Here is a 24,772-nt window from a genome sequence, read left to right as displayed (position 1 = left end):
AACACATCTGATCTCAAAAGCTAAGCACAGTCAGGCCTGGTTAGTACTTGGTTGTGAGACCACATGGGAATACTGAGTACTGTAGGCTTTTGAAAAAAAAAAATCTGGATCACTTCTCAGTTGGTTTCTTTGGGAGTATAGTGGGAAAGGAGGGAAGTGAACTCTTCTCTAAGAGCTAAGCATTCTAACATATTAAGTACTTTTAAACTCACCAAACCTATTATCTAGAAATCAACACTACAAAATGACTACTAAGGAGTCAAAACTAAAGTAAAATTGCGTCTCAAATACCTTAGAATAAGTAGAAATTCTAAATGTTGGTAACTTCATGTGGAAGCAAAGTTGCCTACTGCATGATCTTGCTTGATGGTCCTTGATTTTATCATCAGAGTCAGTTCCAGTTACGTTTCCATTAGTATGGATAGATCTAAAGCAGGAGACAGAAGACACAATCGGGCCATTGAAAACATTACAGATTTTAGGTACTGTGACACACCACTGTTTGTAAGCATACAAAGATTCTTACACAGATGCTTTAGTTATTCAAGAAATGTCAATTCTCATTCTTGTCAGCACCAACAAGTTTTTAAAAACTAATTTAAAGATTAAAGATATAATAGATAAATATATCAAGTTGATAAAAGGTAGTTGCTGGCTTTTTTAAAAGCTCAGATCCCCAAAGGAGGTATGCAATCAATTGGGGCTTGCCTTGGTATTCCAGGGGAGTTGCTGAAGTCACTCCAGCAGCAGTAGCCTGAGTATCCAGTTTCAGGTAAAGTGGAACAGTAAAAGGAAACAAGGTTCCTAGCAGAAGAACTCTGTAATAAAGAAGCACCTGATATCATGGCTATTATTCCATCCTAGGCCACTGGAAGTGGGATATTACAAATTAGATTTTACTAAATTAATGGTACAGTAGATCATGCTTATAATCCCAGCACTTTGGGAGGCCAAGGTGGGCAGACTGCTTGAGCTCAGGAGTTCAAGACCAGCCTGGGCAACACGACAAAACTCTGTTTCTACAAAAAATACAAAATTAGCTGGGCTTGGTGGCATGCACCTGTAGTCCCAGCTACTTGGGAGGCTGAGGTAGGAGGATGGCTGGAGTCCAAGAGGTTGAGGCTGCAGTGAGCTAGGATCACGCCACTGCACTCCAACCTGGGCGAAAGAGTGAGATCCTGTCTCAAAAAAAAAAAAAAAAAAAAAAGAGTTTTACTGGCTTTTGCTATTTAAGGCCAAACTAATTTAGGTTTTACCACCCAGGGTTAAGCTTTTTACTAACATTCTCTTTATAATCACAAAGACAGGCAGTGGATCAGGCTCCAGAGACGGTCATTATACCACAGGTCAGAAATGTAGGGCTAGTAAATTCTACCTGTGACTCCTACCCCTATCACTCTTGGACTTTATTCAAAACACAAACCATTCTAGCCAACTACCCTCTGTCCTATTTGCACGCCCCCAGTTATGCTTTCTCATCTACTCCATTTGGTCTCCCACTGCTACCCTTGCTTCCAACTTTTTCCACAAGGACCTCTGGAAATCCCTCTTACGTAAGTAAAACAGATCATCTATACATTCTCATCACTGAGAATGATGACCAACTCTGACCACTCACTGGCCAACTCTCATCACTGACCATCACTGACCAACTCTTTCAACCACTGGGCTAAATCTGGCTCTCGAAAATAATGCTTTAGAGTGAAGATAACACGGTAGAGACAAAATTCTCCAGAGTGACACTTCCAGATCCTCACAAGCAATTTCCTTCCTTCCCTGTGATGTCCCATCTGGCTGTATGACCCTCTTCTTCAATTTATCATTCAATATCTCACTCTATTTTTTCTAACCTGAGTCTAGACTCATTCCCTTGGATGCACTCTACCTACTCTTTCTCCATTCTAGTTGCTTGTTATCTCCAGTTTCAAAATCTTGGTTATCTCCCCAACTATAAATCCACATAGTATGCTATTTCTTGCTTCAGCTTCACCACCCTCAAACTCCTAATCCAATTGCCTGCTAGAGAACAATCACACAACCATGTGACTTGATCCTGCTATAAAATTATGGTCTCAAAATTCAACTAGACACCGAATGCTGTGCAGCAACCCTTAATGCACCATTAATTAGGTCCTTCTCCCATAATTCACACTGCCTTTTTCCCAAACTTCTGCCACTCTACCCCTACTAGTTGAGAATCTGAAATCCAAAAATCTGAAATTCAAAATGCTCCTTTGTGCGCATGTCAGCATCCAAAGTTTTGTAATGTGAAGCATTTCAGATTTCAGATTTTCAAATTTGGGTTGCTCAACTTGTACTATTTATCTTGCTTACTTTTAACATGTTCTCCAGTCTTATCGCTGGCCCTTAATACAGAAGATTTTATTTTCAGGTGGATGGATTTGCCCATCATTGCATTTTTCATATCTTTTATTATTTCTCTGCTTTGAAATTTCTCCCCCTTTAATAATAGTAGATAATACTCTGATTTTCATTTTTCTATGGACTAATCTTCTCGATATTTCATTTCATATAATGTACAGAATGAGATTTGGCTCTAAACTGACCTGCATTTCAAATTACCAACCAGTTTTTCCCAGCAACATTAAGGAATTCTCATCATCCTTTGGTTTACAAAGTTTCTTCTTTTATATTTCATTTGTTTGCCCATAAGGTTGGTCTCTGAGCTACAATTTATTTAAGTAATTATTGTTTCTTTATACGTTTTAATTTGTGATAAGAATATTCTTAGTATTTTCATCTATTTTTTCTGACAATAAACACATCTTATCAGATTCCAAGGGTATTTCCTGGTGATTTCAGGAGTAAGAAATGGCTGCCTTGCCCATTCCACGTACTGTGTACTTCTGTTACAGTTTTTACCTATACAAAGTGCTCCTTTCTACTTTGAGTGATCATCCACACTACTACTGCATCTAAAACCAAAACCTTCCTAATTGTGCTAGAAAGCTACCTTTTTACATATTTCTCTATCTGGAGCCAGATTCATAAAACCTTGTCCTTCACAATTTTCCACACTTTGTATTCACTCTCTCATTGATGAAAGCTGGCGTATGTAAAATAAAAGCATCTCACATCCAGTTTTTGTTTCATAGACTAACATTTTTATCAGCTCTGAAGAATTTTTCAGATCTTCCTATCTTTCAATATCTACATAGTTATGTCTATTGGTTTTCATTCTTTGAATACATGCTATATTCATGATTTAAAAATCAAAATGATATAAAAGGAAACCTATATCTAAGAAGCCTCATTCCCACATCATCCATATGCAGGTCACTTTGCCCTTGCTTACTGTAGGTCACCACTTTTACTAGTTTATTGTATATTCTTCCAGCAATGCTTTACGCAAAGACGTTTACCTACAAATACAGTCTTATTCCTCCTGCCTTCTTACAAAAAATGTTCAGTTTTGCATCGTACTTTTTATTCAGCAGTATGTCCTGGATATCCAAGTTAGGAAATGTTTCTTTATTGCTTTTACAGCTCTACAATATTCCATTGCTTCAATATATACTAGTTTGTATAACGAATCCCCTATTTTTCAAAAATTAGATTTTATGAATTTAAGTCTTATTTCTGACAATAATTTAGTTCAAAGGCAATAACTACACAAACAGCACCGAAACCTCTGTGGTGTGATTTCACAAATTTGTATTTGATTAATAAATACGAGCTTCCTTGTACATCATTTTATCTTTTATCTCAAGTTTACTCTATGATCCTATATAAAAACTCAACAACCATTATGCTCATAAACTTGCAAAATCTTAGGGGAAACTGCCCAATCTCACTGAGGGTTTCAATGGGCCTGCAAAAACATAAAACACGTTCTACAAGAGACACAGTTAAGAATGCTCCATTCTACTTATTGGAATCAGGAAAGGCTTCATGGAGGAAATAGCTGGGGTTCAATCCTAAAAGATGAAGTGATCAAGAGGCAGATGAGGGAAAAGGGAAAACATTAAAGGAGGATCAGCATAAACAGAATTTTTAAATTGTCAAGAACTCTAAGTAGTTCTATTTCTGCTTAGAATGCAGAAAGCCACAAAAGAATGTCATTTCCATCCTAATGAGAAAAAAAAATCCTATCTATAAAATCAAAACTTCTCTTGGTCTAACAAAGAGTGGAGGTCACAAGGCAATCAAGCAAATTTAATAAAATTCCAAGTACATTTTATTCCTCTTCTTGGAGGGATAACTCCTCCAAGCAAAGACTACACACAAACTGTCTGACCTTCGGCAGGTCACAGAAAAAGAAGTGGCCACTATACAACAGTAAAAGAAAAAATTAGCTAAAATTTTAACAAATTCTTAAAGACCAAGTGTAACCTTCTATGTCAGTTTAGAATAGCTGGGGACCCCAGACATAAGGAAAGTTCTCACTCAGTTGCAAGATTTTCCACGTGCCTTGACCAGGTGCTCACAAGAAAGATTAGTATAATAGTAGGACAGGAAACCAGAGAGAGCCCTCATCATTAGGGGAAGTGTGCAGGAGGTGTCTAGGACAAGGCTGAAGCCTGATTCCCCAACTGTTCTCTAACACAGAAAAAAAGCCTCAAGCCACTAGGAGAACAGAAAATCCTCTAACCAAAGGTCCTGGCAAAAATCCACTGCTTCAGGGCAGAACAGAAGCAAAATGCCTCTGCCTCTGGGGAAGAGATAGACAAACACTCTCAGTCATGTGACAGGGAAAGATATAATGTTGCTAGGAGAGGGGTAGAGGCAAAAGAATCTCTGCCACCATGGTGGAGTACAGAGCAGGAAAATCCTGCACCAATACCAAAGAGACTTCTACCACCACTGTGGGAAAAGAAGGATATTCCTGTCCATGACCTACCACAAATACACGGAAGAAAGGGCAGGTCACAAGAAAGAGAGGGCAGGAATGCTGAGGCTGAGAAAGCCCAACTGATGCCCAGGACAAATGACCTGAATACAACTGAGTCTGAACCAGAACAAAAGAGAAGCCTGCTCTGTACCACAAGCATGGCACTGAATAACAAACAATAGGCTATCACTGGGAGAGGGGTAACGAAATATTGGTACTTCTGTTCTGTTGCACAGATGTGCAAAGACTGTTGGAAGATGAGGATGATACAGGAACACAGAGAAAAATCTTGTAGAGCGACATGCCATTCTCTAAACACAAGGGACCAGCAGCCAACTGCTAGAGAAATATGAAGCTTGTGGTGCACTGAGAGGGTAATGACGGTGACAAAACCCAAAATCAGCTCAACTCTTGATTACACTGATTCAGCCTCCAATACAAACAACCTGACAAGAGGCAGCAGCAAAAGAGGATCACCTTAGTCTCTCTTGTCCTTTCCGCAGAGAGATGGAAACTTTAAAAAGATATGAAAGCTAAAAAGAAAAAGAAAAAGATACCAGAGATGAAAAATCCTTTTTCTGACTGCACTACCCCAGTCTGATTCAACTTTTATGTAACAAAGTTGTGAGTTGTTTTTCAGTTGCCATGGACCCCCAGGTTGAATGTCACACAACCTGAGCATGCCCAGATAAACCAAGCATGCAATCACAAGTGGAACCTAAGTGATCAGACTAAGGAACAGGGACTGAATTAAGAAGCAGACAGCCTATGGCAGGATTCAGGATCCAATCAGATCAAGCCCTGGCATTACCCCAAGACAGGATCCAATCAGATTACACCTCTAGGTACCACCTCACTGCAAGATCCAATGAGATCATGCCTCATTACTATCTGACTATAAAACATGCCCCAGCTCAGGAGACAGATTTGAGCCACTCTCCTGTCTCCTAGTTTGGCGGCCTTGCAATAAACTTTTCCCTCTACAAAAACCTGCTGCTTCGGTGTTTGGCTTTTGATATGGTTTGACTGTGTCCCCACCCAAATCTCAACTTGAATTGTATCTTCCAGAATTCCCCCATGTTGTGGGAGGGACCCAGGGGGAAGTAATTGAATCATGGGGGCCAGGCTTTCCCGTGCTATTCTCGTGATAGTGAGTAAGTCTCACGGGATCTGATGGGTTTTATCAGGGGTTTCCACTTTTGCGTCTTCCTTATTTTCTCTTGCCACCACCATTTCAGAAGTGCCTTTCGCCTCCCGCCATGATTCTGAGGCCTCTCCAGCCATGTGGAACTGTAAATCCAATTAAACCTCTTTTTCTTCCCAGTCTCGGGTATGTCTTTATCAGCAGCGTGAAAATGGACTAATACAGTTTTCCGCTGCACACAGGCAAACAAACTTAGTTTAGTTCAGTAACACTTTGACTGGCTCAACAGTAGTCTGGACAGGGATGAAGAAAGAACAAGTGAACTTGCAGACAGGTCAATAAAAACAATCCAGAATGAAACCAAAGTTAAAAAGAGTGGGGGGAAAAATACAGTTTGGAGTATTCAAGAGCTGAATTATATCGGAATGTCTACTACTCCCAGGAGAAAAAAAATAATAATGGACACAAAAAATATGGGAAGAGATCATGGTCAAGAATTTTCCCAAATGAACCCAAGGCAACAAACCAGAGATCCAAAAAATCCCAAAAAACCCTTCATAATAAACACCAAAAGCACACACACCAAACAAACATACATGGATATATCATAGCCAAACTGCTGAAAACGAAGATAAAAATCGCAAAGGTAGAGAGAGAAAAAAACATTACATACAAAGAACCAAGATTAAAATTACAGAAGACTTCTTATCAGCAAAGTAGGCAAGCCAAAAGAGAACAGAGTATATACCTTTCAAGGATTGAAAGAAAAAAAACTGAACATAGAATTCAGTTATATGTATAGAATTCAATAACCAGCAAAAATACTTTTTGAAAATAAAGGTTTTTTTTTTTTGAACTAATAATACCTGAGATAATTCACTCCCTGAAGACACAAAATATGTTAAAGGCAGTTCTTCAGGCAGAAGTATAATACCAGGTAAAAATTTGGATCTATCAAAAAAGGTGGAAGGGAGGGGAGAAAGAGGAAGAAGAAGAGGAGGAGGAGGAGGAGGAGGGGAGGGAAGAGGGGTACGTGAGAGGGAGAAAGAGAGGGTGGTAAAGACGAAGAGCATTAGAAGATAAATATAAAAGACTACTTTTTCTTACTTTGTTCACTGTAAGTTATTTACCAACTAAAGCAAAAATTAATAAGACTGTATTGTAGGATTAGTAACACATAGAAGTAAAATGTGTAACAACATGACATAAAAAGGGGAGGCACAAAATTGAAGTACAGTGCTGTAAAATGATTATATGACATATAAAGGGGCATAATATTATTTAAAGGAAGAATGTGATAAGTTATATATCTTTCAAACTCTAGAGTAGCGGTTCGCAAAAAAGGGCAATTACCACCCCCAACCCACCGTTGCTACCACCAGGAAAACATTTAGCAAAGTCTGAAGGCATTTTGGGTTGTCACAATTGGGAATGGGGAGTGGTTGCTACTCTCATCTAGTAGGTGGACGCTGAGGATGCTGCTAAAAATCCTACAATACATACAAGATAGCCACTCCCCCACCCAACAACAACAATGAATTATTTGGCCCAAAATATCAATAGTATCAAGGTTTAAGAACCATGACCTATAGCAAGCACTAGGTAAATAAGTAGCTAAGAGTAGAGATAAAGTGGAATCATGGAAAAGGATTAATTCAATACAAGGCAAGAAAAGGAGAAAAAATTTCTGGTTCTAGTTCTTTGAGGAATTGCCACACTGTCTTCCACAATGATTGAACTAATGCATATTCCCACCAACAGCATACAAGTGTCCTATTAATCCACAGTCTCACCACCATCTGTTGTTTCTTGACTTTTTAATAATAGCCATTCTGACTGGCATGAGATGGTATCTCATTGTGATTTTGATTTGCATTTCTCTAAATTTCTCTAATGACCAGTGATGTTGAGCTTTTTCCCATATGTTTGTTGGCCACATAAATGTCTTCTTTCAAGAAGTGTCTGTTCGTGTCCTTTGCCCACTTTTTAATGGGGTTGCTTTCTTCTTTTAAATTTGACCCAGCAATGCCATTACTGGGGATATACCCAAAGAAATATAAATCAGTCTACCACAAAGGCACATGCAAGCATATGTTCACTGTAGCACTCTTCACAGTAGCAAAGACATGGAATCATCCCAAATGCCCATCAATGATAAACTAAAGAAAATGTGGTACATATACACCATGGAATACTATGCAGCCATGAAACAGAATGAGATCATGTCTTTTGCAGGTACATGGATGGAGCTGGAAGCCATTATCCTCAGCAACGAACACAGCAACAGAAAACCAAACACCACATGTTCTCACTTGTAATTGGGAACTGCACAATGAGAACATATGGACACAGGGAGGGGAATAACACACACTGGGGCCTGTCACAGGAGTGGGGGAAGGGAGAGTATCAGAATAAATAGCTAATGCACCTTGGGCTTAACACCTAGGTGATGGGTTGATAGGTGCAGCAAACCACCATGGAACATGTTTACCTATGTAACAAACCTGCACATCTGGCACATGTATCCTGGAACTGAAAATAAAATAAAGAGGAAAAAATAACCAAAAAAGGCCCAAAATACAGAAAACTAGCAAGATGGTATGTTTAAATCCAAACATTGATAATTCAATAGAAATAATCTAAGTATCCTAATTAAAAGACTAAATTATGAGGTCAAATTTTAAAAACAAGATCCAACTACATCCTATCTACAAGATACCCACTTTAAATATGAAGAGAAAAGTTAAGTAAAAAGGATAGAATAGAAAGAAAAGACAGAACTGATTTAATAATATCTGATAAAACACACTTCAGAACAAGAAATATTTCCAGTAATAAAGTGGAACACTATATAATTACAAAGAATCAATTGATCAGGAAGACATAGCAATCCTAAATGTGTTACTATCTAACAATACAACTTCAAATTAAATGAAACAAAAATTGATAGGACTGTAAGGAGAAATAGGCAAATCCACAATTACAGTTATAGAGATTAATACTCCTGTTATTAATCAATAGAACAAGAAGACAGAAAATAACTAAGATACAGAAGACCTGAAAACATTACCAACTAACTTGATCAAATTGGACATTTACAGAACACTCTACATAAGAGCAAAAACTATGTTCTTTTCAGGAGCACAGGGAATATTCACCAACATGGACCGTATTCTGGTCCATAAAACAAACTTTAAGATATTTAAAATACTTCAAATCAAATAATGTATTTTTTCTGGCCAAAATGGAATTAAATTAGAATTAATAACTGAAAGATAGATTAAGAATACCAAAGAGTTGGAAATTAAACAACATGTTTCTAAAATACTCCATGGGTAAAATAAAAAAGTGAGGAAAATTAGAAAATATTTTTAATTGAGTGAAAATTAAAAGAGAAAATATCAACGTTTGTGTGGAGGGCCTTTTCCTCTCAGAAGTCCCCTCTCTCTCACTATAGAGAGAGCTATTTTCCTTTTTCTTTCTTTCTCTTTCTCTTGACTATTAAACCTCTGCTCCTAAACTCCTCGTGTGTATCTGTGTCCTAAATTTTCCTGGTGTGAGCTGATGAACTCCGGGTATTTACCCCAGCCAACACAGCCACTTCATATTGGGAACCTCGTCTGGGATAACAAGGTACAACATTCATCGAAATGGTAAGTAGAAAAGTGGACTCCAACCCTGTCCTTTCATTTTGGAGCTCTCAGCCTCCATTTCAGAATCAAATCAAATCAATAACAGGCATCCGTCAGCCAGCTAAAAACACGGTTAGCGTGGTTGCCATTTTTAAAGACTCGGATGTGTGACTTACTAGAGAAAACATCAAGAATCCCCCAGCATCCACAGATTGCTGGCCATGTTAGCCATGTTTGAACCAGCTTCCTTTCACAGAGGATTTAGCCGTCATGTGAGGCTGGAAGAGGTTCTAGAGCAACTGAGGATTTCTTGCTGGGACTAACCCCTGGTATTATCCAAAGGTTTCTGGACTGACCTCAGCCTCCACCTGCCCAAAGGGGTGTCAGCAACAGGATCTCCAACTTTTCTATCGTAATTTCCTTCTTTCCTGTTCATGACTGCCATATCTCCTGTCCTCTTTTCCTCTCTAAAGTCCCCTCTCTCTCATTAGAGACAGAGCTGTTTTCCTTTCTCTTCCTATTGCCTATTAAACCTCTGCTCCTTAAAAAATGAAAAACAAAACAAAACAAAAAACAGGGATACTAATAAAGTAGTTTTTAGAAACTTACAGCATGAAATACTTACATTAGAAAACAAGTAAGGTCTTGAATCAATAATTTAAGCCTCCATCTTAAGGAGGTAGAAAAAGAAGAGGAGTAAATTAAATACAAAGCAATTTGAAGAAAAAAAAAATGGAAAACAAAACACAGATAATATCTATGAAACATAAATCTAATTCTTTGAAAAGTTCAATGAAACTAAATAAATTTCTGACCAGAGTGATAAAAAAAAAAAGACAGAAACCACAAATTACCTACATTGGTAATGAAAAGGAGACATCACTAGAGATTTTATAGCTATTAAAGGGGTAATTAGGGAATATTCTGAACAATTTTATGGCAATGAACTCCACAACTTAGATAAAATGTACCAATTCCTTAACTCATAATTTAAAACCTTCCCATGAAAACAGTTCCATGACAAAGGCTCCCTTGGTGAATTCTACTAAACATTTAATGAAGAAATCACACCAATATTACAAAAACTCTTCCAGAAACAAGAAGAAAACATTTCTCAATTCATTTTATGAGAATATAGTATTGACCCTGATAGAAAAATCAGACCAAAACTAACTGTAAGAAAACTACAGACCATCATACTTTCATGAACATAGATGGAAAATATCTTAACCAAATGAATCTAGCCAATATACAGAAAGAAATATGTATCATAGCCAAATACCATTTATCCCAAGAATGCAATGTTGGTTCAACATATGAAAGAAAATCTACTAATGTAATCCACCACATCAATAGACTGAAAAATAAATGATCATCTTAATTAATGAAAAAAAAAAGGCATTTGGGCTGGACACAGTGGCTCATGCCTGTAATCCCTGCACTTTGGGAAGCCGAGTGGGCAGATCACTTGAGGTCAGGAGTCTGGGACCAGCGTGGCCAACAAGATGAAACCCCGTCTCTACCAAAAATACAAAAATTAGCAGGGCGTGGTGGCGCACACCTGCAATCCCAGCTACTCGGAAAGCTGAGGCAGGAGAATCACTTGAACTTGGGAGGCAGAGGCTGCAGTAAGCCAAGATCACCCATTGCACTCCAGCCTAGGCGACAGAGTGAGACCCTGCCTCAAAAAAAAAAAAAAAAAAAAAAAAAAAAAGGCATTTGAAAAACTTCCACAATCATTCATGATTCAAAACTCTCAGAAAACCAGAAACAGAAGAGAACATCCTCAACCTATGTATCTATAACAAATATATAGCTAACATTATACATAATCACAAAAGATTAAACGTTGTCTCCTAAGATGATGAACGAGGGAGGCAAGAACGTCTGCTCTCACCACTCCTATTCAACAATGTACTATATTGTACTACACTGTCAGTACAGTGATGTAAGAAGAAGGAATAAAAGCCAGAAGATGGATTTTAAAAGGGGAAACCAAACTGGTTTTTTCCACAAATGACAAGATTGTCTATATAGAAAATCCCAAAGGATTAATCTACTGAATTTACCTAATAAATTTCTACTACTAAAACTACTAAATGAATTGAGTAAAATTGCAGAAGACAAGGTCAACACACAAAATTAAATTGTACTTCTAGTGGTAGTAATGAATAATTAGAAATAAATTCACAAAATAGTAGCAATTGTATAAGCATTAAAAAGAAATAGAATATAACAAAATAAATGCAAGATTTGTGTGCTCAAAAATATAAAGTACAGGCTGGGCACAGTGGCTCACGCCTTTAATCCCAGCACTTTGGGAGGCCAAGGTGGGCAGATCACGAGGTCAGGAGATCAAGACCATCCTGGCTAACACAGTGAAACCCCTTCTCTACTAAAAATAAAAAAAATTAGCTCAGCGTGGGGCATGCGCCTGTAGTCCCAGCTCCTCGGGAGGCTGAGGCAGGAGAATCACTTGAACCCAGGAGGCAGAGGTTGCAGTGAGCCAAGATCATGCCACTGCTCTCCAGCCTGGACAACAGAGCGAGACTCCATCTCAAAAAATATATATATACACATTATATATGCACACATGTATTATATATATAAAATATATAAAGTACAGTGAGAAATGAAAGACCTCAATAATTGGAGATACATTATTTTCACATATCAGATCAATCAATATTGTTAAGATGTCAATTTTCCCCCAAATTAATGTAAATCCAATTAAAATCCCAGCAGGCTTTTTATAAACACTGAAGAGCTGATTCTAAAATTTTATGAAAATGCAAAGAAACTAGAATAGTCAAAACACTTTTCAAAAAGAAGAACAAAGTTGGAAGACTTAGATTCACTGATTTCAAGACTTTCTATAGAGCTACAGCAATTAAGATACTGCGATTCTGCCATAAAGATAAACACAAAGATCAATGGAACAGAAAGGGATAGTCCAGAAATAAATCTACATATTATGGTCAATTGATTTCAAACAAAAGTACCAGAGTAACTCAATGGAAAGAGAATTGTCTTGCAACAAATGGTGCTGGAACAATTGGCAGTCCATGTGCCAAAACAAACAAACAAAAACCCTCAACCCACACCTCATGTCGTATACAAAAATTAATAGACGTAACTATACAAAATTCAAAACTATACAACTTAGGAAAACATAGAAAAACATCTTTGGGATTATAGGTTAGCCCAGGGGTTGGTAAACTTATCCTGCAGAGGGTCAAACAGTCTCTGTTGAAACTACGCAACTCTGCCATTGCAGCATGAAAGCAGCCATAGACAATACATAAACAAATGTTCACAGCTATATTCAAATAATATTTTATTTACAAAAACAAGTAGTGGGCTGAATGAGGTCGTAGTTTGCCAACCTCTCACTGACACAGAGTTTTTATATATGATGCTTAAAAACACAAACGATAAAAGAAAAATAAATAAATAACACTTTATTAAAATTTTAAACTTGCTGTTCAAAAGATAGTGTTATAAAAATGTAAAGACAAGCCACAAATTTGGAGAAAATATTTGCAAAACAAATATCTGACGAAGGACTTGTCTTCAGGACATAAAGAACTCTTCAACACAATAATAAAAAAATGAACAATTCAGTAAAAATAATGGGCAGAATATTTGGACAATGCAAAAATGACAACTCTTAACAAGCAGTCTAGAGACATGGTACATATGTTTAATCTTTCCTACTGGTCTTTATGCTGTCTGAAACAGAACCCATCCTGCCTGCCTGGACAGAGCATCCAGTGTTCTGCCTTACACAAAAAGACAACCACAAATGAAAACTATCAGAGCTTTTTTTTTTTTTTTTGAGACAAAGTCTTCCTCTGTCACCCAGGCTGGAGTGCAGTGGCACAATCACAGCTCACTGCAAACTCCGCCTTCCAGGTTCAAGCAATTCTCCTGTCTCAGCCTCCCAAGTAGCTGGGATTACATGCCCAGCTAATTTTTGTATTTTTAGTAGAGATGAGGTTTCACCATGTTGGCCAGGCTAGTCTCAAACTCCTGACGTCAAGTGATCCACCCGCCTCGGCCTCCCAAAGTGCTGGGATTTCAGTCATGAACCACTGTGCCCAGCCTATCAGAGCATTTTTAAAGTTAGGTAATACAAATACTTGGTACAAAAAGGAAACTGTACAAAACAAGTGACGGTGAACAGGAATTTCCCTCCAATCATCCAGCTCCCTTCCCTTGTTTACTGTGTATTCATAGATATTCTATGCATATAAAAGCATACAAAAACAAAAGTGGCATATTTGGTATGGTTTGGCTGTGTCCCCACCCAAATCTCATCTTGAATTCCCATGTGTTGTCAGAAGGACCTGAAGGGAGGTAACTGAATCATGGGGGCAAGTCTTTTCCCATGCTGTTCTCATGGTAGTGAATAAATCTCACAAGATCTGATAGTTTCATAAGGGGGAGTTTCCCTGCGCTAGCTCTCTCTCAGCCTACTGCCATCCATGTAAGATGTGACTTGCTCCTCCTCCCCTTCCGCCATGATTGTGAGACCTCCCCAGCCACGTGGAAATGTAAATCCATTAAACCTCTTTCTTTTGTGAATTGCCCTATCTTGGGTATGTCTTTATCAGCAGCATGAAAATACACTAATACAGTAAGTTGGTACTGGAAGTGTGGGGTGCTGCTGAAAAGATACTCAAAAATATGGAAGCAACTTTGGAACTGGGTAACAGGCAGAGGCTGGAACGGTTTGAAGTGCTCAGAAGAAGAGAGGAAAATGTGGGAAAGTTTCAAACTTTGTAGAGACTTGTTGTATGGCTTTGGCCAAAATGCTGATAATGATATAGACAATGAAAGCCAGGCTGAGGTGGTCTCAAATGGAGATGAGGAAGTTGTTTGCTAAAACTTGTTACGTTTCAGCAAAAAGATTGGCGGCATTTTGCCCCTGTCCTGGAGGTTTGTGGAAATTTGAACTTCAGAGAGATAATTTAGGGTTATCTGGCAGAAAAAATTTCTACGCAACAAAGCATTCAAGAGGTGACTTGGGTGCTGTTAAAGGCATTCAGTTTTAAAAGGGAAATAGAGGCCGGATGCAGTGGTTCATGCCTGTAATCCCAGCATTTTGGGAGGCCAAGGCAGGCGGATCACAAGGTCAGGAGATTGAGACCATCCTGGTTAACACAGTGAAACCCCTGTCTCTACTAAAAATACAAAAACAAAATTAGCCGGGCACAGTGGCAGGTGCCTGTAGTCCCAGCTACTCAAGAGGCCGAGGCAGGAGAATGGCGTGAACCCAGGAAGTGGAGCTTGCAGTGAGCTGAGATCGCGCCACTGTACTCCAGTCTGGGTGACAAACAGACTCCGTCTTTTCTTTAAAAAAAAAAAAAAAGGGAAATAGAGCATAAAAATGTGGGAAAATTGCAGCCTGACAATGTGATAGAAAAGAAAATCCTATTTTCTGAGGAGAATTCAAACTGGCTGCAGAAATTTGCATAAGTAATGAACAGCTGAACGTAATCACCAAGACGGGGAAAATATCTCCACAGCATATCAGAGACCTTTGTGGCAGCCCCTCCCATCACAAGCCCAGAGGTTTAGGAGGAAAAAATGGTTTTGTGGGCCAGGCCCAGGGTCCCTTTGCTATATGCAGTCTAAGGACTTAGTCCCCTGTGTGCCAGCCGCTCCAGCTGTGATTAAAAGGGGACAAGTACAACTCAGGCTGTTGTTTCAGAGGGTGCAAGCTCCAAGTTTTAGCAGCTTCCATGTGGTGTTGAGCCTGTGAGTGCACAGAAGTCAAGAACTGGGGTTTAGAAACCTCCGCCTAGATTTCAGAAGATGTATGGAAATACCTGGATGCCCAGACAGAAGTTTGTTGCAGGGGCGGGGCTCTCATTGAGAACCTCTGCTAGGGCAGTGCAGAAGGGAAATGTGGGGGCTCGAGTCCCTACTGGGGGCACCACCTAGTGATGCTGTGAGAAGAGGTCCACCATCCTCCAGACTGCAAAATGGTAGATCCACCAACAGCTTGCTTCATGCGCCTGGAAAAGTCGCAGACACTCAACACCAGCCCATGAAAGCAGCCATGAGGAAAGCTGTACTCTGCAAAGCCATAGGGGGAGAGCTGCCCAAGACCTTGGGAACCCACCCCTTGCATCAGCTTGTCCTGGATGTGAGACATGGAGTCAAAGGAGATCATTTTGGAGCTTTAAGATTTGACTGCCCTGCTGGATTTTGGACTTGCTTGGGACCTGCAGCCCTTTGTTTTGGACAACTTCTCCCACTTGGAATGGCTGTATTTACCCAATGCCTGTACCCCCAAGTATCTAACTTGCTTTTTGATTTTACAGGCTCACAGGTGGAAGGGACTTGCCTTATCTTGGATGAGACTTTGCTCTGTGGACTTTTGAGTTAATGCTGAAATGAGCTAACACTTGGACTGTTGGGAAGGCATGTTTGGTTTTGAAATGTGAGGATGTAAGATTTGGGAGGGGCCACGGACAGAATGATATGGTTTGACTGTGTGCCCACCCAAATCTCATCTTGAATTCCCACATGTTGTGAGAAAGACCTGGTGGGAGGTAACTGAATCATGGGGGCAGGTCTTTTCCCATACTGTTCTCGTGGTAGTGAATAAATCTTACAAGACCTGATGGTTTCATAAGGAGGAGTTTCCCTGCACATGCCCTCTTTCTTTGCCTACTGCCATCCATGTAAGACGTGACTTGCTCCTCCTCCCCTTCCACCATGATTGTGAGGCCTCTCCAGCCATGTGGAACTGTAAGTCCATTAAATCTCTTTCTTTTGTAAATTGCCCAGTCTCAGGTATGTCTTTATCAGCAGTATGAAAACAGAGTAATACAATACTATAGAGTTTCATATCTTTTTTTTAACATAGTGTATCTTAGCACTCATTTCATAGCATTCCTTATAGAATACCCTCATCCTTTTTTTTTTTTTAACAATCTCATGATATATGAATACATCACAATGTAATCAGCCTCTCACTGATTATGTCATTTGCAATATTTTGCCATACAGACAATGCTGTATCTCTGTACTCACGAAGCAGAATTACTGAGTCAAAGAGTATCTGCATTTATGATAGTCTCTGCTAAACTGTGCTCTACACAGTTTATCAGGGCTTAAAAAAACACGGACACATGTCAGTAAGCCATCCAGTTCAGGGAAAACTAAGATGAAAGAGTAAATTCTCATAATATAGCTGCAATTACTAAGCAAAGATGTTTCTGAAGATTTTCAACTAAATAATCCAAAATACTTATTAAATTTATAGTGAATAACAAGACAAATGTATAGTGAATGACAACAAAAAAGAGGTTTATTCAGGCCTCCCATTATCCCAAAATATTTTCTATTAAATTAAGGTAATAATTTTAATTTGAGATTTATAACCTAATTTCTAAGAGGACTTATGTTGTTACAAGTTAAAATACAAGATAAAGAGGATTAATCATAATAAAATCATGTAAATAAATTAAAAGATTAGATACTGTAATAGATGGTATGGCCACATACTATCTTCCAAACATGGCTGCCATTGATTATTTCCTTACCAATGTGCACATGTCATTCCATCTATTAAGAGATGAGGCTTTATTTCCTAGTCCCTTGAATCCTGGCTGGCCTTGTGACTTGCTCTGACCAGCAGGAAGAATGTGGTCAAAGTGACATTCTGAAACTGCAGGAACCTGGAAGACTGGCAGCTTCCCCTTACTCCCTCTTCTTGGAAGCCAGAAGCCATGTAAGAAATCCAACTACCCTGACACCACAATGCTGTGGAGACGCCATATGGAGGCATACAAAAGTGTCAGACATATGAAGAAAGCCTGAGACTGTTCAGCCCACACCAGTTACCAGCTGAGTATGTGATCCCAACCGATGCCACACAGAGCAGAAGAATCCCCTATCTGAACCCTGTGCAAACTCCTGATCCAAAGAATTGTAAAAATTATAAATCACTGCTGTAGACAATTGAAACAGACACTATCAAGCTCATGATATCAGCAAATTACAAACACCAAGTGTCAAATTTGGGTCCATGTTTTCTAGGTTATAAGTTTTCATTTTTCAGTAAGAAGAAAACGAAAACATGTAAATTGTATATCTTAACTAGATGCACTTATACAAAGAACAATGAACCTAGGACTATAGTTTCAAATATTATTTTAGAAATTTTTAGAAAATGCACATCACTTAAATGATGCTTCTTACAGACTGATTCTATACAGACAAATAACATATCATTGAATCAGAACTCAGCACAGGCCTTTTCATGTCAGAGAGATTAAGATGATGTGGTCTTGATACTTTTGTTCTCTGAAGACTTAAAACAAGAAACTACATGAACTCATAATAAGATATTCATTAGACTGTCTGTCTCATATCTGATGTGGATTTTTTTGCAGTAAGTAAGCTTTTTTTTTTTTTAAGAGATGGGATCTTGCTCTGTCGCCCAAGCCAGAGTACAGTGGTACAATCATAGCTTCAGTGAACTTTTGGTAGACACTAAATAGCTGTCAGTTTGTGATTAAATCTAATAAAAACAGGCCAGGTATGGTGGCTCATGCCTATAATCTCAACCCTTGGGGAGGCCAAGGCAGGCAGATCACTTGAGGTCAGGAGTTCAAGACCAGCCCGGCCAACATGGTGAAACCCCATATCTACTAAAATACAAGAATTAGCTGGGTGTGGTGGCTCACACTTGTAATCCCACCTACTCAGGAGGCTGAGGCAGAAGGATTGCTTGAAACTGGGAGGCAGAGGGTGCAGTGAGCCGAAAACATGCCATTGCACTCCAGCCTGGGCAAGAGAGTGAGACTCCAACTCAAAAAAACAAATAAATCTAATAAAAACACAGAATAAATATTCTATAAGGCCGGTTAAATTTAGAGCCATATACATAAAGAACACAAGTATCTACCTCTCCCCACAAACTGTTCCCTCTGAGATCACCAACATTCTTTAATGCTATATCCTATGTAAATACCTTGGTCCTTGACTGATCTCAAACAGAATCTATACAAATAACCATTCCCTCTCAGTCACCAAGTGCAGCCCATGCTCAAGGGGGTTGTAGGAGGTGGGAGATTAAGTTCCACTTCCTTGAGGAGGGAAGTGTCTGCACAAATTATTTGGAATTCTTCTGTACAAGATAAATAAATAAGTGGGGACAGTTATTTATTTAACCATTTATTTTAATCAGTGTGGACTTAGGGATATTTATTTTATGCTTTGGGTCATAATCCAATAATATGATATTATTTATTTTATTGCTCAAATTGTTCTAGCTTCAGTCATTGGGTGCTCTTTTAGTTGGTTCCTGTATCCCTTTGCCAATTCCCTGTCCTTTTGCATTTTGCATATTTTCTTATTTTCTGGCACTCTACAACGTTCCAGGTTCATCTTGCAAATTCCCTGCCCCAGCCCTAGAATCAGCCATTTTCCAAGGAGCCTTAGTTCTTTCTATTGGAGAATGGTATGAGAAACCAAGATCTGATGCTGGGTGTGCTCATGCTACTGGGTTGTCACTGCTCCTAGGCCCTCTCAGCAGACAGAGCTAGTAAATAAATGTATGTATATGACGCTATGTATACATACATATCTGTAGTTATTTCTGAATCTGTATCAATATTAAGGTAAATGTTTGTTCAATGCTTATGTTTCAAACTCTAATTCAGTACCACGTGGTTCATTCTAGCCTTCCTAAAGAAGAATCAAATAGACGCAATAAAAAATGATAGAGGGGGCCGGGCGCGGTGGCTCAAGCCTGTAATCCTAGCACTTTGGGAGGCCGAGACGGGCGGATCACAAGGTCAGGAGATCGAGACCATCCTGGCTAACACGGTGAAACCCCGTCTCTACTAAAAAGTACAAAAAACTAGCCGGGTGAGGTGGCGAGCGCCTGTAGTCCCAGCTACTCGGGAGGCTGAGCCAGGAGAATGGCGTAAACCCGGGAGGCGGAGCTTGCAGTGAGCAGAGATCCGGCCACTGCACTCCAGCCTGGGTGACAGAGCGAGACTCCGTCTCAAAAAAAAAAAAAAAAAAAAAAATGATAGAGGGAATATCACCACCAAGCCCACAGAAATACAAACTACTATCAAAGGATACTACAAACACCTCTATGCAAATAAACTAGAAAATCTAGAAGAAATGGATAAATTCCTGGACACATACACCCTCCCAAGACTAAACCAGGAAGAAGTTGAATCTCTGAATAGACAAACAACAGGCTCTGAAATCGAGGCAATAATTAATAGCCTGCCAACCAAAAAAAGTCCAGGACCAGACGGATTCACAGCCAAATTCTACCAGGGGTACAAAGAGGAGCTGGTACATCCCTTCTAAAACTATTCCAATCAATAGAAAAAGATGGAATCCTCCCTAACTCATTTTATGAGGCCAGCATCATCCTGATACCAAAGCCTGGCAGAGACACACACAAAAAGAGAATTTTAGACCAATATCCCTGATGAACAACAATGTGAAAATCCTCAGTAAAATACTGGTAAACTGAATCCAGCGGCACATCAAAAAGCTTTTCTACCACGATCAAGTTGGCTTCATCCCAGGGATGCAAGGCTGGTTCAACATATGCAAATCAATAAACATAATCCTTCACATAAACAGAACCAATGACAAAAACCACATGATCATCTCAATAGATTCAAAAAAGGCCTTCAACAAAATTCAACAGCCCTTCATGCTAAAAGCTCTCAATAAACTAAGTATTGATGGAATGTATCTCAAAATAATAAGAGCTATTTATGAGAAACCCACAGCCAATATCATACTGAATGGGAAGAAACTGGAAGCATTCCCTTTGAAAACGGGCACAAGACAAGAATGCCCTCTCTCACCACTCCTATTCAACATAGTGATGGAAGTTCTGGCCAAGGCAATCAGGCAAGAGAAAGAAATAAAGCGTATTCAATTAGGAAAAGAGGAAGTCAAATTGTCCCTATTTGCAGATGACATGATTGTATATTTAGAAACGCCCATCGTCTCAGCCCAAAATCTCCTTAAGCACTAAGCAACTTCAGCAAAGTCTCAGGATACAAAATTAATATGCAAAAATCACAAGCATTCCTATACACCAATAACAAACAGAGAGCTAAATCATGAGTGAACTCCCATTCACAACTGCTACAAAGAAAATAAAATACCTAGGAATTCAACTTACAAGGAATGTGAAGGACCTCTTCAAGGAGAACTACAAACCACTGCTCAACGAAATAAAAGAGGACACAAACAAATGAAAGAACATTCCATGCTCATGGATAGGAAGAATCAATATCGTGAAAATGGCCATACTGCCCAAAGTAATTTATGGATTCAATGCCATCCTCATCAAGCTACCAATGACTTTCTTCACAGAATTGGAAAAAACTACTTTAAAGTTCATATGGAACCAAAAAAGAGTCCGCATTGCCAAGACAATCCTAAGCCAAAAGAACAAAACCGGAGGCATCATGCTACCTGACTTCAAACTATACTACAAGGCTACACTAACCAAAACAGCATGGTACTGATACCAAAACAGATATACAGACCAATGGAACAGAACAGAGGCCTCAGAAATAACACCACACATATACAACCATCTGATCTTTGACAAACCTGGCAAAAACAAGAAATGGGGAAAGGATTCCCTATTTAATAAAAGGTGCTGGGAAAGCTGGCTAGCCATATGTAGAAAGCTGAAACTGGATCCCTTCCTTATACCTTAAACAAAATTTAATTCAAGATGGATTAAAGATTTAAATGTTAGACCTAAAACCGTAAAAACCCTAGAAGAAAACCTAGGCAATACCATTCACGACATAGACATGGGCAAGGACTTCATGACTAAAACACCAAAAGCAACGGCAACAAAAGCCAAAATTGACAAATGGGATCTAATAAAACTAAAGAGCTTCTGCATAAAACTAAAGAGCTACTAAACTACCACCAGAGTAAACAGGCAACCCACAGAATGGGAGAAAATTTTTGCAATCTACCCATCTGACAAAGGGCTAATATACAGAACCTACAAAGAACTCAAACAAATTTACAAGAAAAAAATAACCCCATCAAAAAGTGGGCAAAGGATATGAATAGACACTTCTCAAAAGAAGGCATTTATGCAGCCAACAGACACATGAAAAAATGCTCATCATCACTGGTCATCACAGAAATGCGAATCAAAACCACAATGAGATAGCATCTCACACCAGTTAGAATGGCGATCATTAAAAAGTCAGGAAACAACAGATGCTGGAGAGGATGTGGAGAAATAGGAACACTTTTATACTGTTGATGGGAGTGTAAATCAGTTCAACCATTGTGGAAGACGGTGTGGCGATTCCTCAAGGATTTAGAACTAGAAATACCATTTGACCCAGCCAGCCCATTACTGGGTATATACCCAAAGGATTATAAATCATGCTGCTATAAAGACACATGCACACATATGTTTATTGCGGCACTATTCACAATAGCAAAGACTTGGAACCAACTCGAATGTCCATCAATGATAGACTGGATTAAGAAAATGTGGCACATATACACCATGGAATACTAGGCAGCCATAAAAAAGGATGAGTTCGTGTCTTTTGCCGGGACATGGATGAAGCTGGAAACCATCATTCTCAGCAAACTATCACAAGGACAGAAAACCAAACACCGTATCTTCTCTCTCATAGGTGGGAACTGAACAATGAGAACACTTGCACACAGGGCAGGGAACATCACACACCGGGGCCTGTCAGGGGGCAGGGGGCTGGTGGAGGGATAGCATTAGGAGAAATACCTAATGTAAATGACGAGTTGATGGGTGCAGCAAACCAACATGGCACATGTATACCTATGTAACAAACCGGCACATGTACACATGTTCACATGTACCCTAGAACTTAAATAGAAAAAAAAAAAAGAAAATGGCCTCCAGCTCCACCCAAGTTCCTGCAAAAGACATTATTTTTTTCTTTTTATGGCTGAGTAGTATTCCATGTTGTATATATGCCACATTTTCCTTATCTACTCATTGGCTGATGGGCACTTTGGTTGGTTTCATATCTCTCCAATTGTGAATTGTGTGGGAGTGCAAATATCTTTACAAGGTGGTGATTTCATCTCCTTTGCATATATAACCATAAGGGGGATTGCTGGGTCGTGTGGTAATTCTATTTTTAATTTCTTTAGGAATCTCCATACTGTTTTCCATAATGGCTGCACTAATCTAACATTCCTACCAACAGTGTACAAAGGTTCCCTTTCCTCCACACCCTTGCCAACACTTATTATCTCTTGCCTTTTTAATAATAGCTATCCTAATGGGTGTGAGGTGGTACCTAATTCACTATGGTTTTCAACTAAGCCAGTCCAGCACAGTCACTCTAGATAATCTTGCACTTCAACACTCAGAACGCTATAAGAGCATTTTTTATTGTGAGGCTATAATACTGCTGATATGAGGCTATAAACAAGTCTGATATGTAAGAAATCCCCATAAGACTTTGGCCACAGAGTAATCAACCCCTTTTAAAAGGTATCTTCTATTCTAAATATTCATGAATACATTTTCCTCTCCTCACTCTTCCCCTTCAAGACATTTCTCACTGTTTCTCTTCTCTACCAGCACTGAAGAGATCTGCAAAGGTCTTATATACCTAAGTCTAAATGTATGTGGACTCTGGGCTTTGCCACTTTAAAGTACTGAACAAAATAAAAGGAAAATACAAATGAAGTGGACTGCATATTGTTTGTTTAATTTGCATATAGATGATGAACTAGTGGGAAGAAGCTATGTGGAAACGGCAGGTAAATTAAGAATAATTATCCTCAGCAGAAAAAAGAATACAAAAGTTACCTGAAAGGCAAGATGATCAAAAGTCAAAAATCCGAAACACAGACCCAGGACCACATTATTGCAAAAGTGTGTAAGAAACAGGTTTTTCCACTCATCACATTTGTCTTTATTTCTCAAAATAAAATACCTGTGATTAGCTAAAATTCCACAGCATTAGTCACAATAAAGATTCTCACTAAAAACATTCCAACATAAATGGGAAGGCAAATGTAACTATTAAACCAGTGATTCTTCTCTAGCTCTTAACACTAAACAGATCGATCATTTTTTGCTTAAATCAAAACTGCACTGAATATCTTCTGTCCAACACTCTTTCAGATATTCTGCTCACCGACAGCTAAAAGACGTACAAATGTGATGCCAGAAAAAAAAGCTACTGTCAACTCTAAACCTGGAAATCTTTGGTTGCAACTCTTTGGATGCACTTTGCAATCTTTGATCTGAATCTATTTAATAAAATGCTATTTCTTAGAAGTTGTAGAGAATTTGGTGGTTCATGGTATGTTGGACCAAAAATTTATAAAAAAAAAAAATTGAAAACCACTTTTTTAAAATCTGAAATATGCTAAAAGTAAAGAATGTGTATATTTTATCACTAGCTAAAATATCTAAGTGTTTAGGTTATATCATTATGCTAAATATGGCTGCTTTTTCATAAAATTAGCAAACATGAGTTTTTACAGCATAACCAGCAAGAAAAAAATAGGTAGATAAATTAGGCCAGTACTAAAGAGAATATATATCTGACTTCTATCTCTCAAATACTCTTATGGAGGAAAGTGTTAAAAAGTTAAGCAGTTAAAGGTACTTTCAGGTAAAGGTTAAACTGACTATGAAAACTCTGCCCTAGACCAGGAGCTATGGCTTTTACCTGTAGCCCAGCACTTTGGGAGGCTGAGATGGCAGAAATGCTTGAGGTCAGCAGTTAAAGACCAGCCTGGGCAACACAGCAAGACCTTATATCAACCAAATAAATCGATCAATAAATAATTAGCCAAGTATGGTAGCACACACCTGAAGTCCTAGCTACTCAGGAGGCCAGGGTGGGAGGATCACCTATGCCCAAGAATTCAAGGTTGAAGTGAGCTAGGATCGTGCCACTATACTCCAGCCTGGACAACAGTAAGAGGTCCTATCTCTAAAGAAATAAGCAACTCTGCCCTAGAAAATGGTGGTTAATGGCACAGTATCAACCAATGAATAGAACTGTGGTCTGCCTCAGTGCTCAGTCCCAGCTTACCTTGTTAAATATTTTTTTCAATGACTCGTTCTAACAATTCAAAAACTCTTCA

The 24,772-nt window shown here is 38.9% G+C and overlaps 1 protein-coding gene across 7 annotated transcripts in view; it reads right to left on the bottom strand.

Moving 5' to 3' along the window:
- NCOA1 (nuclear receptor coactivator 1) overlaps positions 1–24,772 on the bottom strand; it is a 279,235-nt gene that overhangs the window by 212,944 nt on the left and 41,519 nt on the right. For 5 of the 7 annotated variants that reach the window (XM_031654984.1, XM_031654990.1, XM_031654991.1 and 2 more), the window contains exon 2: positions 292–427. The exons of the other annotated variants lie outside the window; for them this stretch is intronic. The gene's annotated coding sequence lies outside the window, so the exon portion shown is untranslated. The remainder of the gene's footprint in view (positions 1–291; positions 428–24,772) is intronic. 7 annotated transcript variants of the gene reach the window in all.

This window comes from Papio anubis, chromosome 14, assembly GCF_008728515.1.
Source record: "Papio anubis isolate 15944 chromosome 14, Panubis1.0, whole genome shotgun sequence".
In the NCBI taxonomy this organism is placed as follows: Eukaryota; Metazoa; Chordata; class Mammalia; order Primates; family Cercopithecidae; genus Papio; species Papio anubis.
The sequence above is the reverse complement of the archived record's forward strand: the minus strand, read 5'-3'. Positions and strand labels throughout refer to the sequence as shown.